General features: G+C 35.9%; 1 non-coding gene across 1 annotated transcript; it reads left to right on the top strand.

Annotated features, from left to right (window-relative positions):
* Positions 1-423: 423 nt before the first annotated feature.
* On the top strand, positions 424-495 carry TRNAD-GUC (transfer RNA aspartic acid (anticodon GUC)). Its single transcript has one exon. It is a non-coding gene; the product is annotated as a tRNA-Asp (tRNA).
* Positions 496-9,702: the final 9,207 nt, after the last annotated feature.

The following is a 9,702-nucleotide window of genomic DNA, read 5'->3' as shown; positions in this document are numbered from 1 at the left end:
TAAGTTGCCAATCTCTTACTGTAGGTTCCTATGACCGAAATAATGAAACAAATCATACGAAGATAGGTTCGCTTTCGCTTTCTATCTGAAATATAGGGTGATAAAATATTATTATTTTTTTAGTTTTTTCTTGATAAGTTCGTTCAGGCATAAAATATTTTTAAGGAAATTGGGGAAACGTGAAATAGGTGTAGCCACATGTTTTGAGGGGAAGTAATACCTCCACTTTGACCAGTGGCGTCTCCACGATGTGACCCTGAATATTTTAAATCAAAAGTGTGACACGCTACGAGTTTACAAAAAATAATTACAAATTTCTAAATGCTTCATATTTCATAAGTGTTTTCATGGAAAAGCACATTATTTGCTATCTAATATTAAAAGTACAAAAGTACTTTAGGTACATTAAGTTACTTATAAGTCTCTTCGGTAGTATAGTGGTCAGTATCCCCGCCTGTCACGCGGGAGACCCGGGTTCGATTCCCGGCCGGAGAGCACCACCACCCTCCCTCCCCGAAGTAAATGCCTAGCGGCGGTTCCGGGGAGATCCAGGGTGAAGAGAGGAGGGTTTTAGTGGGTAGGCGTTCCATTCAGGGACGAATCCCACATAACCCGGTCGCTCGAACATCGGACCGGGTACCTTTCGAAGGTTTCCCTCCTCTATAAAAAAAAAAAAAAAAAAAAAAAAAAGTGATAACAGAACAAATTACCTGTGGTGTTGAATATACCCCTCCAACTGTAAGGATGCATGCTCTGCTCCTTTTTTGCATATTATCGCACCTGCTTGAAAAACTTCTAGTGTGTTTTTTTATTGTGTTAAACAATTGCAGATTGTCGCATTTCTTTTTTTCCATGGAACTGGTTAGCACTAAAGGAAATGTTCAAGAAACCTCTTTTTTCATAGAAATATGAAGCATTCAGAATTTTTTTTTTTAACCAGCGGCGTATAATATTTTTTTGTGAAAGACTATACTAAAAGTTGAAACACGTTATTTTCTTTAAAAACGTGTATAGTCCTATTTTACACACCTCCAATTTTCATTAAAATATTTCATGCTTGAACGAACTTATAAGGAAAAAAACTAAAAATAATAATTTTTTATCGCCCTGCATTTTAGACAGGAAACGAAAACGGATACATGTTCGTATGAACATTATTTATTCTTTCGGATACAGTAACCTATGTAAATAGGTGGCAGATTCATTTTGAAATACCTTGCATTTTTCTTTCTTTAGTAAAGCATGAACTTGTAGTCAAAGTTAATTTTAACTGCCAGTTTACATAAATTTCATTGAAATGTTTTTTTCCTTAGTTTGTGATATTCACTACTTCTTCTAGACTGTTTATGGCATTTCAAACAATCCGTCCCCACATATAAAAGCCCCATTCTGCCGGAAGTTCTCCCCGATTTAAATGTTGATTGATAGAAAGCGATTTTTTTTAATATCGGTCGCTCCATGGGGTAAATGAAAGGGAGGACGTTTCTTCAGGCAGAAACATATCGCTCTTTTTCCGGTAAGAAGTCATTGCAAAAATTAATTGGCTTTCCATGGACATCGACTTAGAGGAGGAATTGTAATTTTTCCACGAAGTATTTTTACGCTTCAAGTGTATCATACAAAGACGGTTGTTAATTTAATTTTTAAGTGAAAACTAGAGGGTTTCCTGAGAACTACCGCCGAAAACCGTCAATTTTTAAACCGGATGGTTTTAAGTGTTCAACGGCGTTCAAGAGGGCTATCTATTTAAGAGCTGTTCTAGAGTAAATTTATGTTAACACTTCCACTGAGCCAGATATCCCAGATGTAATGGCACATGTACATTATTTCGTATTTATTGCTCTGCTTTAGATAAAACACTTTTTACGGTTCCCGATGAGCCAACACGAAGACCTGAGTGATTAATCTGTTATTCTGCTTTATAATGTGAGATTTCTGCCATGAACAGAACCCCGGTAATCAGACCTCATTGTTTTGTAAAACTCGGACGAAAGCTCGGCTGCAAGGGATTTAAATAATAGAAAAAATCAACGGTTTTCAAATGCGGTTGGAGTGTAGTGTATTTAGGACCTTAATCCCTAAAGTGGATTCAAATCCGTCCATCCGAGACCGCTCTTCTTTACCGGGAAGAGGCGAACAAATACTTTAAGTTGCTGGGGAAATCCCGCTTTCTGCATGTGACAGGAGTAGGCGACTCTTATTGAGGGAACGATTTTTAAGTACAAGAGGGCTTTCTATGTCAATTTTCTGGATTAGTGATAAAGCACTGAAAGAATACTGCTGAAAAGCTAGAAAATAACTATGATTTATGAATGTCAAAGGTTTATTAACAGTCTGAATGAGACAATACTTTAATGGAATATTAGATACATGGCGCGGCTTGGTATTGAATTATGTAATACTAGTCATCACGCAATTGGAGAAATTATTGGATGTTCGGGGAATATAAAACGAGTGTTATTTTCTAGCCGGAAGTTAGAGTTTGTGGGAAAATTTTCAAAAATAAAGCTCTGGACAGTAGAGTATTTTCTAAAAAGTCTGAATCAGTGGTAAATTTCTAATGCAATATTGTCAATCTCCTTGCTACATTGAAGGAAGAAACTGACGATGGAGAAAAAGATCATGAGAAGATTCGAACTAGTCGATATTCTGAGGAATTTTTAAAAAGCGCTCGCTAGAGCAAACCAATCTGTCAATCAAAATCAAAACTTTAAACTAATCCATTTTTACTAATTTAGCTCGAGATTCCAGGAGTTTTCAGACAGAAATTTAAAACTGTTTGAATAAGCCTGAAATTCGAGAAAAGGGCTGAGAAATAACGAAGTTAACATACTCTTTGAAGAAAAAAATCTGGTGAGAGGGAGTGTATCACAGAAACCCGAACCCCTACTCAATCCCATTTTCAATCAAGTACATTTTTGAGAAAAACACCAATCACACTCGACTTGATGAACCGCCATCCAGAATTGGGCCTAATTCTATCCAAACGAGTTTTAGTTCCCTATACGTTTGACAATAAAGTTGCAAACAAAGGGACCGCCTTATTATAAATAAGAGATAGAGGCTAAGAATTGAGCTATAATGATAATCAGAAGAGCTTTAAGCCGAAATAAACAATGGCGCAAATAGGGTTGGTTCTCCCCTTTTATGGATATGCGTTGAGCTGTAAATAACAAACAAGTAGTTAAAGTGACATCGTTCGGAGCTCCGCTTTGGGGGTAATTGAAATATATTGTTTAGGCGTTGATTGTATGGCAAGAGCATCCCTTCGATCATACCCTGATTTATCGCCATCTCGCGACGCTCTAAGTGATTCATCCGCCGCTCCTAGAGCACTCAAAAAGTTTCCAGTTAGAGCCTGGTAAATTTAAATCAAACGGTTGAGAGGATTCCCGGTTAACGCATTCGAATGCTCAAATCAAACCAAAAATCCGTCTGAGTGGTAAAACCTAATAATTATTTGGCCTTTAAAATAAATTAGATAAACCCACAGCTGTTTTCGTGTTCTTAATTGGGCGTGAAAACATATGGATCGGCTTGAGATAAGCCCGAAATGACATCAAAAGGCAGTTAGCTAACTGTAAAAATTCGGATCAGATAATAATTTACCTTAACTAGCATTTTAAAAATCCAAACTTTTAGTCAATTAACTCTAAAAAATGCTCTTAATGGTGATTTATTACCGTTCAGCTATTGAGGCACAGTAGAATCGAAGAACAGAGTCGGACTATGTTATTACTAGCGAATTTGCAATGTGAAACGAGTTTAACTGTACCTACTTCATCAAAAATCTCTTGTTCGTACGCCACAGAAAATATCCCATTATTCAAGGTGTTTCATTTAACTCACAAATTCTCTCCCTTAATTAAAACTCTTAAATCCGGTGGCTAAACGTGTAGTTAATTAGAAAAATAATGAACTGACATTCCTCGAGAGAGTTGTAAAGAAAAATCGGAAAAAGGACCACCAGCCGAACAGTGGCGCGGCCGATTTTTATCTTTCTGGAAACAGGCAGATAGGGTGGAAAAATGCCTGGTTATTTATGTGTGGTTGATTAGATGGGCCGTAAAATAACGAACGCTAAAGAATCTCTGAACGACCCATTGATTAGCCAGACATATGCCGAGCCATTCGTTTTTCTGTTCCACCAGACAGCTGAGACTTATATTTAGAGCAAGCAGTATATCTTAGTTACGCCTAAATAGCCAAAATAATAATGCGTCTTAAAGTTGGGAAAAATTTCTCAAGCTGTGACCACAGTTTCATCACATAAAAAGTCAAATTTGGGGTGTTGCGTTCTGCTCCTCAAATAGTGATACAGGGAGTCCTTCGATCAGAATGGCTTACTTTAACACTAAAGGCACAAATACTTGACTTACCAGGTATACAAGTATGAAATGCGGATTTGAAAAACCGATAGTGCATCAGTACAAGAAGTAAGATAATGATTGTTTTTTTATTTTTTTTATTTATAGCCATCGACAAGTGATAGCCACGACTATATGATAAATTGTAAAAGTGTTTGCATAGTAGTGTTGTACTGCGCTCAATATGTCGAACTTTGTGCCAAATAAAGAGCATTCGCGGGCAGTATTAAATTTTTGTTTTCATTCAAAGAAAATTGCTGCTGAAGCATACCGATTACTTCAAGAAGCTTATGGTGAACATGCTGTATCGCAAGATACGTGTGAACGATGGTTTCGGCGTTTCAGAAGTGGCGATTTTAATGTTAGGAACAAGGAACGCTGAAAACCACCAAAAAAGTATGAAGATGCAGAACTGCAGGCATTATTGGACGAAGACGATGCACAAACACAAAAACAACTTGCAGAGCAATTAAGCGTTAGTCAACAAGCTGTTTCCATTCGCCTACGAGAGATGGGAAAGATTCAAAAGGTCGGTAGATGGGTACCACATGAGTTGAATGACAAGTAAATAGAGAGACGCAAAAACACATGTGAAATTTAGCTCGAAAGATACAAAAGAAAGTCTTTTTTGGATCGTATCGTCACTGGTGACGAAAAGTGGATTTACTTTGAAAATCCAAAGCGCAAGAAGTCATGGGTAGATCCAGGTGCATCATCCACTTCAAGTGCAAGACTCGCTTTGGCAGGAAAACGATGCTTTGCGTGTGGTGGGACCAGAAGGGAGTGGTCTATCATGAGCTGTTAAAGTCTGGTGAAACGGTTAATACCAAACGCTATCAACAACAATTGCTTGATTTGAACCGTTCTCTGCTCCAGAAACGACCAGAATATCAGAAAAGACAACACAAAGTCATTTTTCTTTACGACAATGCTCCTTCACATACGGCAACACCGGTTCGTGACACGTTGGAAGCGCTCAACTGGGAGGTATTACTCCATGCGGCTTACTCCCCCGACTTGGCCCCTTCCGATTGCCACTTGTTCGCATCTATGGGTCACGCACTTGCGCAACAGCGCTTTGGTTCGTACGATGATGTGAAAAAATGGTTAGATAAATGGTTCGCGGCAAAAGAGGAAACTTTTTACTGGCGTGGTATCCATGAATTACCTGACAGATGGACAAAATGTATCGCTAGCGATGGAGCATACTTTGAATAATTTAACTTTAATCGTTGTTTCAAATTTGACATGTATTTTTCGAACACAAAATCCGCATTTCATACTTGTATACCTGGTACATATAATTGCTTAAAAAATAAATTATTGACTTGACTTAGCTATCATGAAGTTTAATTGTAAATACAGGGTGTCCTATGAAAAAGTGTCCACCCTGAATACTTATTCTCTTGTTTCTGAAACAGGAGAAACGCTAAAACACATCAATTTTGTAAAGGAGGGGTACATCATTTGGCGAAAAATTTGGTTTCAAAATGTCATCCGTGTGCTCCTGAAACTCACCCTTCTGATATTTTAAAATTAGAAGAAGGTTTGTATTACTCCTCGTTTAAAAGGCAACTTTATTCTTTACGTGGTTAAGCTTTTATTTTTTTATTTTTGTACTTCTGTCTTGTAGCAATTAAACAGACATAACTGTTGTTCTGGAGTAGCGTCAACCCTTATTTGTTCCAAGAGACCCATACTCAATAAACCCAAAAAATGAACATTTGAACAGGAACTTTGGGTGATCACATTATTCAGTCATTTTTAATTCCTGAAAACTTAAATGGGGGAAACTATCTACAACTCCTATAAGACGCCATATTTCCCAAGACAACTGAAATACTTGAACAAAATCCTCGCATTCTTAGAACGAGAATTATGATAGTTTTTCAACGAGATGGGGAATTTCTACTCGAAACTGCTGCTCTTCCACAATTTCTAGTTGAAAAATTTTCGGGAAGACGGATAGGCAAAAGAGGACCAGTGGAATGGCCTGCGAGATCGCTTGTCCTTGGTGCCATGGAATTTTTCTTCTGCGGATATTAGAAGACCAAAGTTTATGACATACAATCTGATTCCCTCGAGGAGTTACGTGCCCAAATCATCGAAGAGTGTAGGTCAATAACACCAGAAATGTTAGATAATGCGAGACGACGCTTTGACGATCAGCTGAACATATGCATGGAAGTCAATAGAGGTCATTTTCAAGATTTCCTACTATAAAATGAATAAAATATCAGTAAAAACAGTTAAAATCAAGTAATTTGGTTTTCATTTAATTTCTAAAAGACCAACGTAAAAAATTAAAGCTTAAACATATAAAAAATAAAATTACCTTTCAGAGAAAGCACATCCCTACCAGAGTTAACGTGTTTTAGCTTTTTTTTAAATTTTCCCCTGTGACACCCTGTATGTTTCGTGGCTTTAAGGCGCATTGGTAATTATTTCTTAAATTTTCTTCTGAAACAAAGTTTTAGAATTGTCCTTATATTTTGAATAGGTCTAATATCCAACAGTAATTAAGCAAAGTTCAAAATAGGTGTATTTTTGATAGGGAAAAAGTCTGTGAATATTCTGCTTCGCCAACAAACACAAAAGCTCATTTTTTCTATTATTTGGTTGGGTGTGATGGCTTCCACTGAAGAGTTTTTGGAGTAGTCTAATTCGGCACTATTTTCAATTAAAACTAACTGAAAATATCAATCATCATTTGCTAAGGACGAAAACCTTCCCTAACGTTTTGATGACAAATCTGTTATCGCCACCAGGATTCATGGTAAATTTTTCAGAAAAACGGGAAATAATAGAACAATAAAGTGCATGAATTGTGAATATGTGAAACACTCTGAAAAGCTCTTGTCTCAAGTCCTGAGAAATTACAGTTTTTGACATGGGTTAGGTCCTCGTTCGAAAGGGATGGCTTGGAGTAACTGATTGGTGCATCCGTTTTATTTAGTTTAAAAACTGTCCACAAATATTAAAGAGACAAACACATGTTAAAGCATTAGATTAATTCCACAAATGTAGAAAGACATAAATTAGCACTTTACAATATTAATACACGTTATTTACATGGGATCTCCAAGAGCCACGAAGAAATGGTCTCTTAAGGCCTATTATTAGTAGTATCACCCTTTTCATAGGTTCATCTAGATTTCTATTAAATATTCTCAATTTATTAGTACGGAACACAAAGCCTTATATGAAAAATTCTAGTACCTTTTTAGAAAAACTTGCCAAATCACATATTAGTGACTTTCGACAATTTTAGTTTATTCGCAAATGTTCTAATAGATGAAGCACTTTCAATTGTAAAAAATAAGCTGGGAAACGAATTATTTTCAGTATCAAAATGATTATTTTCTGCAAACGCCGAGAAGGGTAATGGGTTTTCCAGTGCCCTCCATACGTATATGTAATTATTCGGATAGCTCCATCATTTAAATTTAAAAAAATCTGCTAAAAAATTTGGGAAAAACAAAATGAAACACTTTTTTTCTTAGATATTTTTAATTAAAAATTTACAAAAGTTTTAATACAATCGTTTACCGAAAAGTAAAACACACAGACAATTGCATAAACTATAATATAATATAATTCCAACCGTCTAATCATGGTGAAAAAGAGTATTGTAAAATGTCTACATGATCGGGCAAAACTATCAATACCGAAAAACATACATAAAAATGTTTAGTACAAAAACAATTATTGTAGTTTTTATAGATAAATATTTTCACAATTTCAAACAGGCTAAAATTACGCGAAAGTAAAATAGACTTACTGCCAACCTTCTTATATTATGCATAACAACCTGTCAAACAACCGATTAGAAACTAAATTCAGTGTTAGAAAAGTTTTTAGGACAGAGAGGCAGTATATTAAAAACTTACAAAGACAAAACAGCAAACTTATCGACAAAAATGTATATAAAATTAATTGTGAATGTGTGAAATTTCAAATTGGCGATACATCTCGATGCTGTTCAACTACGGCACTGTGTTTTTGCTAATAATTTTACTGTTTAATATAGTATTAACGATCAGTTTTACATCGAAAACAAAAGGTGCAAATGTCTTATTTAGGTAGAAACAATTTTTGCAAAAGTTCTGTTTTTGTTAAAATCTTTTTCCAAAAAACCTGGTGTTTCAAAGACTCAAATCTCTCATTCTCTCTCTTCTTCTCCCTCTCTCTCCCTCACACGTTAAAGATATGCCAGCATGTCCTTGATAAAGATAACAGAATGAAATGGAACGACGTTTGTACCGCTACCAAGGAACCATTATCCAAGAACCATAAAACCAAAGAAAGTGTATATAAACACAAAACGGATATGTGACTTCTTCAGTGCTTGGTTACCTACATGTGCTTGAATAAGAGGTCAACCTCGAGCACAAAAAGAACCTGAACGTTAACAAACACCACTTCTAGCAACCACCAACATAGATAATAAAGCTTTAAACAGGAGAAGTTAACTCAGGTATAATAATCACACATCAATCACTTACCTTAAATCAACGTGTTAACATGACGACATGACTCCTATTAAAAACTCTCATACCTCATCGATTGGGACGAGGAATTTTCAAAGTATCTCATATATTTCACATACTCACATTCATCATCATCACAATCACACAGTGTAATTCCATCGCTCATATAACCGCTACTTGTGTCAGGCATTATTCCTAACAAAAGAAAAGAAAAAAATAGTAAAGCTCGACTCAGTGGCGGATCTAAGGGTAAGTAGGCCTCTTAACACCTGCTTATGGTGCCATTCGTTTTTTTGTTCCTCCAGACAGTTGAGGCTTATATTTAGATCTGGCAGTATATCTTAGTATGCGAAAATAGCCAAAATATGAATTCGTCTTAAAGTTGAGGAAAGAATGAAATCTCCATTGCCATGTCTATACAGGGTGTTAGTAAAGTAAGGCATTCTGGTGGAGCCATTTTAATGTAATGAAACTGCAGGGTTTTAGGGAAATAACTTTCGTAAATTTAACCAGTGATTAAGAACATTATTTTGAAAAAAAAAGTTTGTTACAACAGGGGTCGAAAAGCTATGATAAGTTTTAAAATTTTCATGGAATATTGAAAAATAGACTTGACTAATATTGATTGTTTGACGTGCGACAAAAAGAGTTAAAATTACCCAACAATAACGGTGCTAAAGGAAGTTTAAAATTTAATTAATAACTAATATCAGGTAAACTTAAGTGGCAACACTGCACGGAACTTAACTGAGGAAACGGAGTTTATTTTTGTTACGATTATTTTTTGCAATTCCTTAGTACCCAACAGCTGATAAAACTTGACCTTTTATTAGTACGCGAATATA

The sequence above is a fragment of the Euwallacea fornicatus genome, chromosome 2, assembly GCF_040115645.1.
Source record: "Euwallacea fornicatus isolate EFF26 chromosome 2, ASM4011564v1, whole genome shotgun sequence".
In the NCBI taxonomy this organism is placed as follows: domain Eukaryota; kingdom Metazoa; phylum Arthropoda; class Insecta; order Coleoptera; family Curculionidae; genus Euwallacea; species Euwallacea fornicatus.
Note: the sequence above shows the minus strand (reverse complement) of the source record. Positions and strands in the feature narration are given on the sequence as shown.